This window comes from Plecotus auritus (assembly GCF_963455305.1).
Source record: "Plecotus auritus genome assembly, chromosome: 7".
Classification (NCBI taxonomy): Eukaryota; Metazoa; Chordata; class Mammalia; order Chiroptera; family Vespertilionidae; genus Plecotus; species Plecotus auritus.
The window spans coordinates 145,479,501-145,495,519 of record NC_137774.1 but is presented as its reverse complement, the minus strand read 5'-3'; the positions used below and the strand labels follow the sequence as shown (position 1 = coordinate 145,495,519).

The 16,019-nt window shown below is 44.6% G+C and overlaps 1 long non-coding RNA gene across 2 annotated transcripts in view; it reads left to right on the top strand.

Moving 5' to 3' along the window:
- The window catches only part of LOC308255013, a 57,175-nt gene extending 45,487 nt beyond the window's left edge, over window positions 1-11,688 (top strand). For both annotated transcript variants that reach the window (XR_013961286.1, XR_013961287.1), the window contains exon 4: window positions 8,071-11,688. This is a non-coding gene — a long non-coding RNA (uncharacterized lncRNA). The remainder of the gene's footprint in view (window positions 1-8,070) is intronic.
- The last annotated feature ends 4,331 nt before the right edge of the window (window positions 11,689-16,019 follow it).

Genomic DNA, 16,019 nt, shown 5'->3' with positions numbered 1-16,019 from the left:
AAAATAACACAACATGCTGGCTCACTTGACTTCAAATTCAGGATTGCTAATCTCAACTGGGCCTACTGCTGCCCTGAAATGCGATTTATTTGCTCCATTCTTGCTCCCATTCTCCTAGATCAATGTCTTCAAAATGAAAACATGAACATAGAATTAACATGTAATCCAGCAATTCCACTTCTGGGTGTTTACTCAAAAGAATTAAAAGCAGAGACTGATGTACAATAATGTAAATGTACTTAATGCCATTGATTGTACACTTAAAGTAGTTAAAATGGTAAATATTATGTTATATATATTTTTATTTAAAAATGACATATGAATACTTCCTAAGAAATATGTAGGCAAGGGAGTCACTTTGCAGATATACTCTTTCCTGAAACTAATTGGCCTGAGAATGTCTGAGATTCCTGGGTCCCCTTTCACACTTGCCCTTCTCTTCTTTACGAAAATCAAATTTTTAAATCATGCATTTCATCTATTATTATGAATCTCACTATGGTGCATGGCTCCAGTGTGTAAGAAACCAGATAAATAAACCATTTGAAATATTAGTACGTGTTGAGAAAATGAATGATCCATTATTGGTTAATACTTATTATAGCTCAGTTATTTTCCAATTCTTTGTTTTTAATTGAACAAGGACTAATGAGTTGTCAGCTCATAGGTCATCAAAAAATAATTTTTTATAATATAAAATATTTATAAAAATTAATTCGATAATCTTTGGGATTTTGACAAATAACTCACAAGTTTAAAAAATTCCACAATGTTGCTTTAACAAAATTCTTCTCAACTAGTTATACAAGTGAATTTATATCCTTTACAGTGATTTAAATTTATTATAAAAAAATTTTTAGTTGTTACCTTAAGAGGTATGAAGACATATTTTCAAAATTATTTAGGAAGCATGCAAGCAAAACAAATTTTGATGATTACTAAGTTAGTTGACTACTTGTATTTTTTCCTCTGTTCGCAAAATGCCAGCTTCTCCCAGATTCTATCAGCTGATGACCCTGATTTCTGCTGCATTGAGCAAATTGAAGCAATCAAAAGACATCCTCCACAAACTTCCCCCCACATCTGTACACCTGCTAGCACCTGCACTCACACACTATACCACCCTTCCCGCTCCTATAGATGAACTCCCCAAGCTTTTAAATAAACCCAGGTCCTCTTTGTATGCCCCAGGCCCCATCCCTTTGTCTATTCCAGGGTATTGTTTCAGCAGTTCACCTCTCTCTTTCATCACAATGGTTTCCCCTTTACACTGGATCATTCCTACAGATAGGCTGTTATTTCCTCTCATTTTAAACAACAACAGACAAAAAAAACCTGTCTTGATCCACTTTCCCTTTCAGCAACCACCCATTTCCCTCAGCTCCTTTATGTATAATTTTATAATTGACAGCAAAATTCCTTGAAAGAGTTACCTATTCTCTATTCTTTGATTTCTCCCTTGCCATTTCCTTTAGACCCACTTCAGTGGAGTCCCCCTCCCACTGCCATTGCTCTTGTCAAGGCCAGCAGTGGCCTCTGCTTTGCCATGTCCAGTGAGCAGTTCTCAGCCTCATCTTACTGGACCTATAGGCATGTGACACTCTCTCCTTGAAACGGCTTCTTCACTTAACTTCTAAGACCCCTGCTGTCCTAGAGTTCCTTTCTGGTGGCTCCTTCTCAGTCCCCTTTGCCGAATCCTTATCGATCTAGCTTTTCAGAACTGGAATGTTCCAGAGTTCAGTCCTTGAACCTCTTTTCCATCTACAGGCCTTCTCTAGCCATCTTAACCAGTTTCGTGGCTTTAAATGCCATCTTAATCTGCTTGCTCCGGAAATCTTCTCTTTCCCTCCAGATCTGTTCTCCGTCTTTCTCCATCCTGGCCTCTGCCTCGGGAGGTGGCTTGTATGTAATTTATCAACAGGCCTCTCTGTGCCTTCTGGTTGGTTGTGAACAATGGTGAACAGTGGCAGGATATTAGGGGAGAGAGAAGAGTGACGTCGGAGTATTTATTCCCTCGGCTCCTTCTGTGTGAGGACTCTTAACCGAAGAAGACTCCTCCCAAGACTGCCTTCTGCATCCAGCTCTCTGTTTCCTCGTTCTTACAACAGTTATCTCCCTTGTTCCTTTGGTATTTGGGACACCCAAGATATCCCGCTATTCTTTGTGTTTCCCTACACGCCCACCTCTAAAAATCGACCCCTTTTTAAAGAAACCCTCTTTAAATATCCCTAACTTGGCTATGCCATTATTTTCTGTTGGAATCCTAACTGATGCAGTGTAGATGACTTCCACATGTATAACTTCGTTCAGGGTCCCTCTTCTGAACTCCAGCCTTCTGTATCTAGCCGGCTGCAGAGCACTCCTCTGAGTTGTCCACTAGAAATCTCAAACTTACCACGTCCGTTGTTGAGCTCCTGACATTCCGCTCCAATGTATTCTTCCCCACCTTGGTAAATGGCAATGGCGTCCTTCCCATTGCTCAGGCATACAGCTTTGCACTAGTCAGCCCTTAATCCTCTCCCACCTCACATCTGGTCCATCAGCAAATCCTCTTGGCACTACTTACCACCCCATCGACACTAGTCAGGCCTAAGCCACCATCACACCTCATCTCGATTATTGTAGGAACCTCATATATGGCCTCCCGCTTCCCACGTCCTGCTTCACAACACAGCAGCCCTGGGAGTCCTGTTGCAGAGTCGGTTAACATCCCTCCTCTGCTCATCAGCCGGGCCCCACTCTGACCTATGTGAGTGGGTCCCTGTGTCCTTTGTGATCTCATCTCCTACTGCTGTCTGTACTCCAGCCATCCCAGATTCTTAGATGAAACTGCCTAAACTTGATATCCTTCTGCCTTCAGATAGGCATGTGGTCAGTTTCCTCGCTTCCTTCTGAGCTTTCTTTCACTTATTTTTTTACTTATTTTACTTATTATTTTATTTACTTATACCAGAATGTATTTTTTGTTAGGACAAGAGTTTTTGCCCCTTGAAGTAGTGTCTGGCACAGTTGAATTCTGAGTGAATGAAAACATTAGAAGAGACCTAAATAAATGAGGGGACACTATTTTGATAGATAAGAAAATATTATGAAGATATCAATTTTTCTCAAATTGATCTGTAAACTCAATGCAATTCCAATAAAAATCCCAACAGAGGTTTTCAAAGACCTTGACAAATCGATCCTAAATATATATTGATGAGCACAGGCTAAGAATAGCATTATTAAAGAGGAAGAAGGTGGGAGTATTAGCTCTTCCAGATATCAACACTTTTTTATAAAGTTACTAGAGGCCCAGTGCAGGAATTCGTGCATGGGTGGGGTCTGGCCGGCCCAGCCCCAATTGGGACGGATCGGGGCTGGGCCTGTCGGGAGGAGAAGATGACAGGAGGTTGGCCAGCCGGCCTGCCCCAATCAGGGCTGATCAGGACCAAGCCAGCTGGGGGAAAGGGCAGCAGGCGATTGGCCATCAGGCCCCACCCCCGATTGGGGTTGGGGGACTGATTGGGGGCGGGGCCGTGGGCAGTGGACCAGCTAGCCCCACCCCTGAATGGGGTGGGGAGTGCTGATCAGGGGCCTGGGGGAGGGACCATGGGTGGTTTGCCATCTGGCCCTGCCCCTGATCGGGGTGTGGGGGCTGATCTGGGGTGGGTCCAGGCAGGGGAGGGTCTTCAGAAGATTGGCCAGCTGGCTCCACCCCCTATTGGGGTTGGGGGGCTGATCTGGGGTGGGGCCAGCTGGGGAGGGGCTGCAGGCCTGTCGTGGTGGGGCGGGCTGATTGGGGGTGGGGCTGGCCAGGGGGGAAGAGAAGGGGCGTTTGGCCAGCTGGCTCCACTCTTGATTGGGGTGGGAGAGTCCAATCAGGTGCAGGCTGGCAAGGGGGAGGGACCTCGAGGTTGGCCATCCGGCCCCATGCCCTGATCCGGCCAGTTTGTTGGCCACATTGGGCATCATAGCGACCGGTCGTTATGGCCATTATGGTCGCTGGCTTTTTATATATATAGATGGTAATTAATACAAGGTGGTATTGGCTCAGGACTAAACAAATTGATAATAGAATAAAATAGAAAACCCAGCAGCAGACCTGTGCATATGGAAACTTAATATATGACAGAGTTAGCATTGCAATCATTGAAGAAAGGAAGGATAATTCAGTAAATTGTCCTGGAACACCTAGTGATCTATACAGAAAAAGAAATGGGATTCCTATCTCATACCATACACATAATTAATACTAGGTGAAATAAACTTAAAAGTGTATGGCAAAACTTTAACATTTTTAACAGAAAATAGGAGGTCATATCTTTATGACTGTGAAGCAGAGAAGGACTTACTAAAGAGACCAAAAAAGTACTAACCATGAAAAAAATATTGATAAATCTGCATACATAAAAATGAGAAAAATTTGTTCATTAAGACACACTATAAAATAAATGAAAATATGCATTACAAAATGGAAGAGGATATTTGGAACAAATATAACTGACAAATGATTATTATTCAGGGTATATAAATAACTCCTAAAAAATAAGCTAGAAAAATACAAATATCTTGCCGAAACCGGTTTGGCTCAGTGGATAGAGCGTCGGCCTGCGGACTGAAGGGTCCCGGGTTCGATTCCGGTCAAGGGCATGTACCTTGGTTGCGGGCACATCCCCAGTGGGAGGTGTGCAGGAGGCAGCTGATCGATGTTTCTCTCTCATCGATGTTTCTAGCTCTCTATCCCTCTTCCTTCCTCTCTGTAAAATATCAATAAAATATATTTATAAAAAAAAAAAGAAAAATACAAATATCTCAAAATGAAAATGGGCAAAAGGCTTGAACAAGCTTTCACAGAAGCAAAAACATAAATGACCAATATTCATGGTAATATGTCTTATCAGTAATCAGAAAAATTCAAAATCAAATTTGCATAGGAAATTACTAGATTTTTTTAAATTAAACAGTGTAAAACCAAGTGTGCATGATGATACGGAGTGGATACAACATTTGTGCACTGCTCGTGGGAATGTCAGTTGGTGCCATAATGGGGAAAGCAATTTGGTATTATCCTCTAAATGTGAACATTCGCCTATATTACCAGGAGACCTGTTTAGGAATGTTTGCAACAGCATTGTTTATAATAACAAAAATTAAACAACTTCCCTCAAATGAACACAATATTAAGAGACTAGAAACCATCCAATGGCCATTTACTGTATGAATAAATAAATTGTGGTATATTTCTACAATGCAATATTTTAGAATAGTGAGAATGACTGAACCGCAACTACACACTGGCTTTCTTTATGGTCTCTTTGGCTTGTGTTGCTCCTATCCCAGCAGGCCATGCAGCCTAGCTCCAGGGTGGGATGGCCAGTCCTTGCAGTGACATCATGGACTTTCAGTGCAGGCCCTTCTCCCTTCCTCATAATATCAGCTTTCACACTGCCTGCACCCTACCCTCGAAGCGCTCTCTCTCTCTCTCTGTCTCTCTCTCTGTCTCTCTCTCTGTCTCTCTCTCTCTGTGTGTGTGTGTGTGTGTGTGTGTGTGTGTGTGTGTGTGTGTGTGTGGTGTGTGGTGTGAGTGTGTGTGTGTATAGTGTGTAGGGGAGGTGAAGGGAGGACTTGGAACAGGTTTGGGATTCTGCTAGGAGGAGGAAGAAGGGACTGGGCAGCCGCTACCCACTATTCTGGCTCTCCTGCATGCTGCAAACTCCTAGAGAGAAGGGACCATGTTATAATCATCCCTGCATTCCCTGAGCACCTCTCAAGTATTCAAAAAATATTGAACAAAAGACCAGCCTAAGTAAGACCTAACTGGTCAGACGCACTGAAGAGAAATCAGGTCAAGAGCCTCTTGCCAGAACCAACACACTCACTGGGAATGCTGGCATCTACCGATAAGGAAATGGTGGGTGACAAGTTAGGAAGTGGAGGTGTTTTAAGGGCTTTCTTTGACTAGCAAAACAAAAGCTTACTGGTCAGGGGCTCCGGCCTCCCAGGGTGTGGCGAGGCATGCAGAACACTGTTGCTTTTTGGTGCAAGTGTCCTGAAATCTCCTGAGGTAGCTCTGCAGTGAGGTGTTTTTCTGATCTTGAAAGGAGCACAGCAGAAGCTTTTGTCCTCCAGTTGCCAGGGCGGGGAGCATGGCTTACCATTCAACTGGAACAATATTCTTGGCAGCAGTGCCTTTCAGTAGCTTTTCCCAGCTTGTCCCCTGCACAAGCCAGCCACTTACTGGACAGGCCGGCTGGCACCACAATGCGTAGGCACCAGGGCCCCTGGGCCCACCCACTTGCCCCCTGGTTTCCCAGTTAGCCTGGCGTTAAGATTTCCTGTCCTTCTGGTGATGCCTAATTTGCCACCCCTGTGTCTCAGGAGGTACAGAGAAACCCCTAATTGTCCTGACTTATGGTCAGAAATGTCAAGATCTGGCCAGTGTATTGAAACATTTCGGCCAAAAAGCCCTCATTGCTGCCTCCACACCGGTCACCTCATGTGGTTATGTACTTTGAACTTTGCACAAGGGCTCTGCTGCGGGCCCAGGGAGGCTGAATCCAGGCTGCACTCTGCTCCCTAAACCTGGGGTGGAGTTGAATCCTGAGTCTGCCTGGAGGAGGGGTCCTTTCTCCTCAGATAGGCATCTGCTGCATGCCTGAGGGGCACCTCTGTCTGACTGGCACAGAGGCCTGATATTCTCTTCCCATACTGTCATGAGGTCAGGCCCAGAAGCCCTAGGCTGATTTGCAATTGCTTCCTGTCCCAGCTCTTGCTGGGAATGAGACCAAGAGTGACCCTGGCCTGTCTTCCCAGCCCTGCTCCTGTGAGCTCTCTGTCTCCCTGATCTCTGCCTGTCTGCAGAGCATCCTCCAGCCCTGAAGCGCCCTGCCGCGGGGGTCACAGCAGCCCAGACTCCTCTCACCCACCCTCTGGCTCCTCGCCTGGTTGATGCCTGGCTCCCAGCTTGGCCCTGGACTTCCATGTGTGCCCAGGCACCTCCTGGTTGCTGACGCTATTCCTAGATGCTCCTTTCATTTCTGACCCTGGGCTTCAAAACTTCAGGGCTTAGCACTGAAGCAGCCCCTGGTTGGGACAAGAAGGGATTGTTTCCCAGGGGGTGGAATGTGTCAGTCCAGACCAATAAGATATCTTGGAGCAGCCACATTTGACCACTGGCGCGTCCTACACATGCCTCTCTTTACGAGAGCCTCTTGGACCCTTTTGTTCCAGCACCCCTCCCTCCTACCCTATTTTGGTCTGCAACCACAGAGTTCAGACCACTGTTATCTCGTTGGTACATCTCCAGATTACAGATGCTCTTTCTCAGTATTGATTTGAGCAATGTGCTCAGACTCATTAACATCCTGCACAGCTGGACCCAACTCCGAGATCCTCCCAACCCTATGTCTCCCTCTGGAATCACCCCTTACACCACACACACACACACACACACACACACACACACACACACACACACACACACAGAGTCTGCCTTGGGGGTGAGACCCAGAGATGATTTGGTTGTGAAGCCATATGCAGGATGAGTCAGAAGCCAGCACTGAATGTCCACGTTGTTACTGCGAAGACTGGCCCATTCTGTAGCTGAGCTGCATAGCCTGCTGGAATAGGAGCAACAAGGCAAATAGGGCCAGAAAGAAAGCAGGATTGGGAAGGAATAAAAGATGAGGGGAAATTATACTGTCAAAAGCCAGGGAGAAAAGATCATACTGAAAACTGCTTGGGAGCCCCCATGCCTCCTGCTCCCTTGCTCTGCCCCGGCCCCATTTCAGGGTGGAAACTGCAGAGTCCTACTCCCTTTCCCCCATAATTCATTCTGGTTACCTACTCATTCCAACACACCTTTTGATAAATTTCTATAGCTCAGCTCCAGGTGCTTTCCTCAGTCACCTTGGGTACTTGAGCTCACATTGGAATGCCCCTTGCTCCCCACCTTGCTCTCTCCTATGGGGGGATCCCAGCCTTCAGGCTCCACCCCTACACCTAACCCCTCCACACCTATCTCCAGTCAAGTATGAGCACCTTCTGGGCTGGGAACTTTTCTTGATGCTCCTTTTCTACTCTCCACAGCACCTAACATGATCAGCCAGAGTTTCTGGGAGTGCAGCTGGCGTTTCCATTGCAGTGGATGAAAGATGGCCACACTGTCTGACATTTCTCCCACCAGGAGGTGGGGTCTGCTTCTTTCACCCTTGAAATTGGCCCATGGCTACTCTGAAGATTGAAGTGATACTTTGTCAGATCCAGGCCTAACCTTGGCTCAGAACCCTGGACCTCATGGAGAGACCCTAAAACTACATGGAGAGGGAGAAGAGCCCCGCCAAGCCAACTTGGTAGTCATCCCCTCTAATTTTCCAGACACGACTTGGACTTTCCACACGAGACCAGGTACCAGCTGAAAAGCACATGAGGGTGGCCTCAGTCACATGGAGCAGAAGAACCACCCAACTGAGCCCTGCCAGAATTCCTGATCCACAACATCATAAAATGGGGTTGCTTTAAGCCTCTCTAAGTTTGGTGATCCAGATAACAAGAATATGCAGATGTAACAAATTCTCCAGGTTATTCTTGTGTGTCCTAGAATTTGAGTCATGTTGTAAAGGGAGCTGACATTTAATGAGTAAATTTTTTTATTAAAGTGTAGAACATATAAACTCATTTTCTACCTTGTCTGCATATCCTAAGAGAAGGAAGATATGGTAAAATAAAATCTCATCACTTATATTGCTGAACTCATTTTGTTTTTTGGACAATAGGCCAGTTCTGTTTCTGGCACTAACAAGAGAGGGCCTCCAGCTCTCCTGAACTTTTCTAGACGATCCACCGCCACAGACAGTGTTAATGAACAATGTCACCTCAATGGAATAAAGTTCAGCTCTGGATTTAAAACGTAGTGAGTCCTGACAACATTTGGTTTGGACGTATTTTCTTCCGCTATGCTTCCAGGCCAAAACTGAGAAGATTTTTCTTTTTTCGTTTGTCTCATGGGAGTATATTTTAAGACTGAAGCCTGTGGGTTTCTTTCAGGTTTCATAATGAAACCTTTAGGCTTGTAAGTCACATGACCGACCCCTGCTTTGCCATAGTTTTGGACAAAAACCACAGGACCCTACAAACCCCACTGGGATTGGTGGTTTTTGTTTATGTTTCTCAACAAAGCTATTTGGGCAAGGCTGAGAAATTTTTTGCAGACTCAGCAGAGATTGGTGTGAAACTCAGCATCTCCTTTGGATGCTTCAGCTCAGCGTCAGTGGGTTTGGACAAGCCCCGTGCTTAAAAATGGAACTCTAAAAGCATAAAACCACAGAAGCCAGAAATATTTTCCAAAATGAGTTGAACCCAGCTGAAGCTGCTGGGATTCGCGCCCTCTCTGTGCAGACAAGTAGATGTGCTCCTTCCAACTCAATGCCCCACCATCCTTCAGCTCACTGGGTCTGCTGTGTCACATGCTGGGCAGAGCTGACTCTTTAGAACAGAACTCTGGCCTTTTCTGATGCTCTTCAGAGGTGGCCCTGTGTTTCCACAAACTCAATAATTCAAAGTCTGGCAAGGAATCGATCTCACCATTTATTTTATTTTGTTCATCTGAAAAACAAAACATCCATATGGTGGCATCACTTGAGGACAGCTGACAAATAAATACCATCCTTGAAGCCTGTGGCTCCCAAGCAGCCTGGGGCATGGCAAGGCTGCATCAACATGGTTCCAAGTGCTGGTTAAAATACAGATTCCCAGGAAGCCCTCCAAACCAGAGTTTCTGGGTGGGAGCCCAGGAATCTTTATTTTAATGAGCTGCTCAAGCAACTGTATACCTCCAAGTCTAGGAAGCACTTCTGTGTTTAAAAACTATGACACTTCTGCTTCTGGCCCAGATGGAGTAGCAGGGATCAGATGTATCCTCCTGCCTGAAACAACTGGAAAATGGGCCAGGTTTACGCAGGAATGGACTTCAGGCAGCATACGGTGTGACTGCCGAGAAGGGAACCAGTGAATTTTTAGATGCCAGAAAGGGGAGTCGGGCAACACTTGGGATGTGACCAATATGTTTATAAAAAGAGGTTACCAGGAGGTGACTTCATTTTACTATACAAAGGACTCTCACTTACTGCCTAGGAGAGTCTTCCACAGTGAGGGCCGGCTGAGTGGCCCAAGGTCCTTCCTTCCGGTGGGTATTCGGCAGCAGGGGTGCACCTGCGCAGCTGCAGGCTGAGTGAGGCCAAGGCAAGAACAGGTTACAGTGTGCTCTGGTTTGTGTTTTTAAATAGAGATATTTACATACTACAACACACAGACTCTTTCTGTAGGAACCATGAGAAAGTGGAATGCTGGCTGTGTCTGCAGCACTGGGCTGGCAAGCAGGGAAGGAGATTCGTTTCACTGGACACTTTGCACTGTTCAAATATCTTAAACAGTCGCATAGTTTGTTTTCAATAAAAAAAGGCTAGTTAAAAAATAAAAAAATCAAGATAAATGTTTTCTCTTAAGGATTTCTTTAAATATTCAATCACATTTTATTGTATTTCTACATACTACCTATCATATAACTTTAGAAGACATCGACCATTAACCATTAAAGTGATGGTTATAATGTGCGCCTATGCGATAATTCTGTCATTCAGAATTTAGTTTATCTTTTACTCATCTGGCATGTAATACTACAGATTGCATCATTATTGTGTTTCAGCTTGTTTGTAAGACAGGTTGTTGTCATTGTTGCCTATTCATTTCCAAAATATGAGTTTGAAATTATTTAATTATTCTTGGGGTCTGGCACAGTCCCTAACAATGCCCAGTATCAATTGTATGGTTACATACACATTCCTGTAATTGTTTCTAAAATCTACAAAGTTATTCTTTTGTAGACGCCAAGTGTCAGAAGAGTAAGATGTTACTAAGGTCCTTGTTTGCTCTGTGTATGGGTGCAGGTAAAATGAAGAAAAGCTTCAGGGTCGGAATAAAAGCTCTTTCCTCGGGCTACGGCCACCATCCCATTGGATGTCCATGTTCAGACCTCTGGATGGGTGAGCCCTTCTTAAGGGGATTCCGCATTGTACTCAATACTGTGCTTTTTTGGTCTTTTCTTAAGGATGTGGCATATACACATTTTGTTGTTAAGCAAGAGAGATGAGCTGTATGAATCATTTAAAACTTTGCTTGTGCAAACAAGAATTTTGGGTGTTTAAAGAAGAGGCCCAAAGAATAGCTTTAACCAAAGAACTAATGTCAAAGAATGTGATTCCGGCAGTCTAAATAACTAATTATCATTCTTCTAAGCTTCTGATACTCCACTATGCTTTCTCTACTCATGTGGTGCCACCACTGGCACAAACAAGGCCAGTTTTTTCTCTCTTAAATGCTTTCTCAAAAACAGTGGGAAAGGGAGGAAAATGTGGATATTTGTGTTTGCTTGAATTGGCATAAACACTGAGAACATACGCAAGGAACTAACAGTACGCTTACCTATAAGGAAAGAGGAAAGAGGGACTGGAGTAGATTGGGACAGACCTCTCTCTCTCTTTCCCTCTCTCACTCTCTCTTTCTTTCTCTCTCTCTCTCTCTCTCTCTCTCTCTCTCTCTCTATATATATATATATATATATATATATATATATATCACATTTTTGTATTGTTTTCATATTGGACAATGTGAATGTATGACTGATTTTTTAATTTAAAATTAAAGAATATTACTCAAAGTTTAATAATAAAAGCATAATATGCTAATTAGACCGGACAGCCAAACGACCTTCTGGACGAAGCCGGGACTGTGAGGGCTGAGCCCCTTGCATGAATTTCGTGCATTGGGCCTCAAGTCTTTTCATAAAAGTTTTATATAACATGCTTAAAACTGGGTCCAATGGGTTGAAATTGCATAAACTGAGTAAAAATAACAGGAAACTGAAACTCAACCCCCACCTCCCTCCTCCTCTTATCAATTGAGATGAAAAAAGGGCACAAGAAATTGTATCAATGATTTCCTCTGGCTGCCATTTTCCATGGCTTACATCCATTGAGTCTCTGGGTTCTTAGAAAATTTTGAAAAACAAGAGACAAAATTTGACTTTGTGTAATTTTTCCTTTTGGAGACATTTTGGGCACCTCACTCTAGAATGACCTGTGTACATGTTAGGATAACAGAGGTAAATACAACAAAGAGGATCCTGGGAAGAAAGAGATTGTGTGTGTGTGTGTGTGTGCACACGCGCCTGTGTGTGCACGCACATGTATGCAGGGGGCTGGAGAAGAAGATGGCAGAGAAGGATGTAGTATTTCCCAGTGTAAACATTAAAGGTTTAATTTTTGCAAAGCAGCTTTTCTGGTGAAATATTGCTGACTGTATTTGGAAGTTGATAATATAATTCAGTTCTCCTCTGGGCATTGTGGGTATACTATGATTTTCTTGGTTGAAATGCCTCCCTCCCCATCCCAGAATAGTAGAAAGACTGAATAATTTCATATTGGACACTTACCCTTTCAGGGAATAATTTAAGCGCTACCATATGTCTTCTTATTTTGTCCTTCTGTCTCTCACAAACCACTGGGCTTTGAAAATGGAAAGACAACACGAACACACAGGAACACACTGGAGGGGTGTGTGTGTGTGGTTAAAAATCACTCTGTGGTGACTGCCCAATCACTGGGCCACGATAATTATCCAGGAAGGTGTTCGTAGATATGTTCCACTGAAGGGGACTGATAACAATCTTCAGAAACTGTTTAATCCCCAGGAACTAAAATCGGTCCATGGCGGCTGCGCAGGGCTGGAAGGAATAATCGCTGAAATTAGACCCGAGGAGGAAGCATGCTCGCTCTCAGCGGGTGGCATCAGAGCAGCTCAGATCCAGGTACTCTGCCTTTTGCCCAAGATGAATTCTGGAGACTTTCCCTCGGTCCCAGCTCACTCCCGGGCACTCCAGGTGGGTCGGTGTCTCCTTCCCGCACGCTGTGTGACATCATTGTCCCACGGTCGCGGGGCGCTGCCAGGCTCCCAGGAGCAGAGCCTGGGTCTGAAACCTCGGTCAGGCTGGAAACAGCAGTCTGGTCATCTGCGTGCCCAGGGCTCCCTGCCTGTTCCCCGCACCGAGGAGTGCGGAGGTGAGCTCTGGGATTCGAGGCCATGGCCTTTACTTGAAAAGCCCAGAGATTCTTTAAGTACATTCACGTCAGACGCATTCAGCAGATTATTCAGAAGCCTCTTATCTCAGAAAAGCTGATCAATTTATGTAAATTATCAAGAGATTTATTTCAAAGATCCTGCGAAATAGAAGCATTCTTAGGGCCTGTAGCACTTTTTAAGCTTCACCCCAACATTCTTGAACATCCTGCCATCAAGAACAGGGGTCCCGCCCTTTTCCTAAATCCGGGCGGGTTGGTGACCGCTTTGACCAATGAAGTACGGCAGAAATGTCGCTGTGTGGCTTCCGGGCGAGATGGGGAAAGGCCAGGCCGCTCGTGGTCTTTCTCTCGGGAAGCTTGCTCCGGCGGAAGCCGCTGCCGCTTAAGGGTCCGCCTGCCTGGGAAAGTCAGCTGGAAGGGCCTGGTCACAGCCCTGCGGAGCCTCCAGCAGCAGCGGGCCGCCGCTGCCCGCCGCTGCCCGCCGTGCAGATGGGCCATCACTGAGCCTCCAGGTGGTTGCAGTCCCCGCCAACATCCCACTGCAGCCTCGTGAGAAACCCCATGTGACAGCAAAGCAGCCAAGCCCTTCCTGAAGTCACACCCCACAAAACCATTAGGTGTTTTTTTTTGTTTGTATTTTTTTTTAACAAAGTAGTTTCGTGCACAACGCTGTTAAAGTGTCACGTGTTACACCGTGCCAATGGGGAGGCACGGTGTCCGTGACACACCTCCTCATTCCAGCTGCTACTTTCACTTCTGAGTGTTCACAAGTGGTTGCTTTAATCCGTTTTCCTTTGGGTTTATCTTTTCACACCCTGCACATATGCACACACACAGCCGCACGGGCACAGCGACCCACATACACAAAATCGATTCAGTGAGTTCCACCAAGTGAGTTTGAGCCCTAGATCGCCTAGCCCAGCGTTATTTTTCAGCTGAGAAAACGTGGGTCCGATGGGATTGAGTTTCTTGCCCAAGGTCATATGGCTAAGGAGTGTCCCAGCTGGAAGTAAACCCTGGTCTCTGACAACCAGTCTAGTTCTTTTCCCCACTAATTAAGTTCTCACCCACCTCATAAAATAAAGTGGGTCGTTCCTTTTCTAGTCCAGAGGCCATAAACTGAAGGTTCCTGGGCGCAGTGTCTCATTGGCCTCCTGGCTGGACTGCCTGATGGGAAGCCAGGGCTGGAGTGGGAAGTGCTGAGAGGGCCTGGCCTACCCACCTTCTTTCTCCTTCCTCCTAGTCCTATTCTGAAGTCCACATGCTAATTATGGTCAGAGTGCAGGCGGGATTCCCGAATGTGCTGGAAAAATGCCAATTCCCTCCCCGCTGGAGCTTCTATGTTAGACCCTCCTTACAAAAACAAAAGTGTTTTCAATGGTATGTTGCATATTTCTGAATCCAGCTAAAAAAGATGAGTGGTTGGGACAAAAGACTGGGAAAGTCTCTGTTAGGGCTGGAGCTGGTTAAATGCGAGGAGTGTGGATCTGTGTGTTGTATCTGCCACTCAGGGCCCAGGCAGGCTGTCATTAATACGCTCTCAGCCGCCCACTGCCCCCGAGTTGCCCCAATTTTTCTAAGCCCTGCAGCATTGCCATTTCATCCGTTTGGCAAAGGAATTAGGGACAATGACTAAGAAGGCCACCACCCCGCGGTAATGATATATTTCTAGTCCCTTCAGGGATCTTGCCAACCACCAGATCTCCCTCCTCCACCCCCAACTACCACCATTCTCCGACCCAAAGAGTAGAGGATGATTAAAAGTCTTTGACATGAGGTGTGGTTTAGTTCAATATGTACTGTTGGTTCTGCAAATAAGCTGGTGGGAGGTTGACTATGCACGTTATGTGCCATATGCCACTCTGTGGCTGGCATGCAGTGGGACGCCTGAAAGGCAGGGGAGGGGAAATGCATTTTCTTTCTACTTTTGAAACACAGGCTTGAAAGCAAAACAAAACAAGTTTTAGAGAAAAAATATCACATAATTACAGTTTTGTTAATCCTTCCTGGATCCCTCATACTGTATACTGTTTGCCTCTCAAAAAAGCAGCAGCAGATTCAATCGACCACAGATTCATAAAATCATGTTCAGATAAAAGTAACTCACTTTGTATGCTTGATATAGTCCGGGAAAGTTATGTGTAAATTGAATTTTCGCAAATTTGGTCATATTTCAAATATTCTCAATTTAAATCGGTCCCATTTTGTAAAGCAAATAATAATTTTGTAATGCAAATCGTCACTCCCTTATTTGTTTTGTAAGTTTAGGCTATTGTGCTTACCTTTTTTTCTAAACACAAGATACATCTATAGATAATGGCAGGCAGTAAGACTTTAAAGTACTAAAACAAAAATTTTAAATATAAATAAAAATATTCTTAGTTTTAGAAATTTAATCTAGGAATTTAGATTTTTATTTAAAACTTTTTTCTAAAATAAGAATGTGCCTACCCCATAGTAAAGCAGTCTGGCACCATGTAGCAAAATATTGAATTTATCCTTAGGATATAAGAAAACAATTGTGTAAAGATGTATAGACCAAAAAAGTTGACTGTGGCATTGTTTATAATAACAAAAATGGAAAGGAACCCAAAATACCATCAATGGAGAAGTTATTGAAATAAAAACAGATTAGTATGTAGCATGCAATGATATTTGTGTTGCTGTCAAAAAAGGCAAAAGAACCATGATGAGATATCATTTTCATGGGCAACAATTTGAGTCAACCTCCTATTGGTGAGTGTGGGGTAAGGAGGAGATCAGAAGTGGTATGACAAGTACCTGAAACACTTCCTCACTGGGAGTGTCGAGAGGTTTGAGTACCATCAGTCCACAAATACTCAGGAGACTGAGATGCTATCATCAGTGTGACATGAACTTGAATTATTTACTTAAAAAAACACT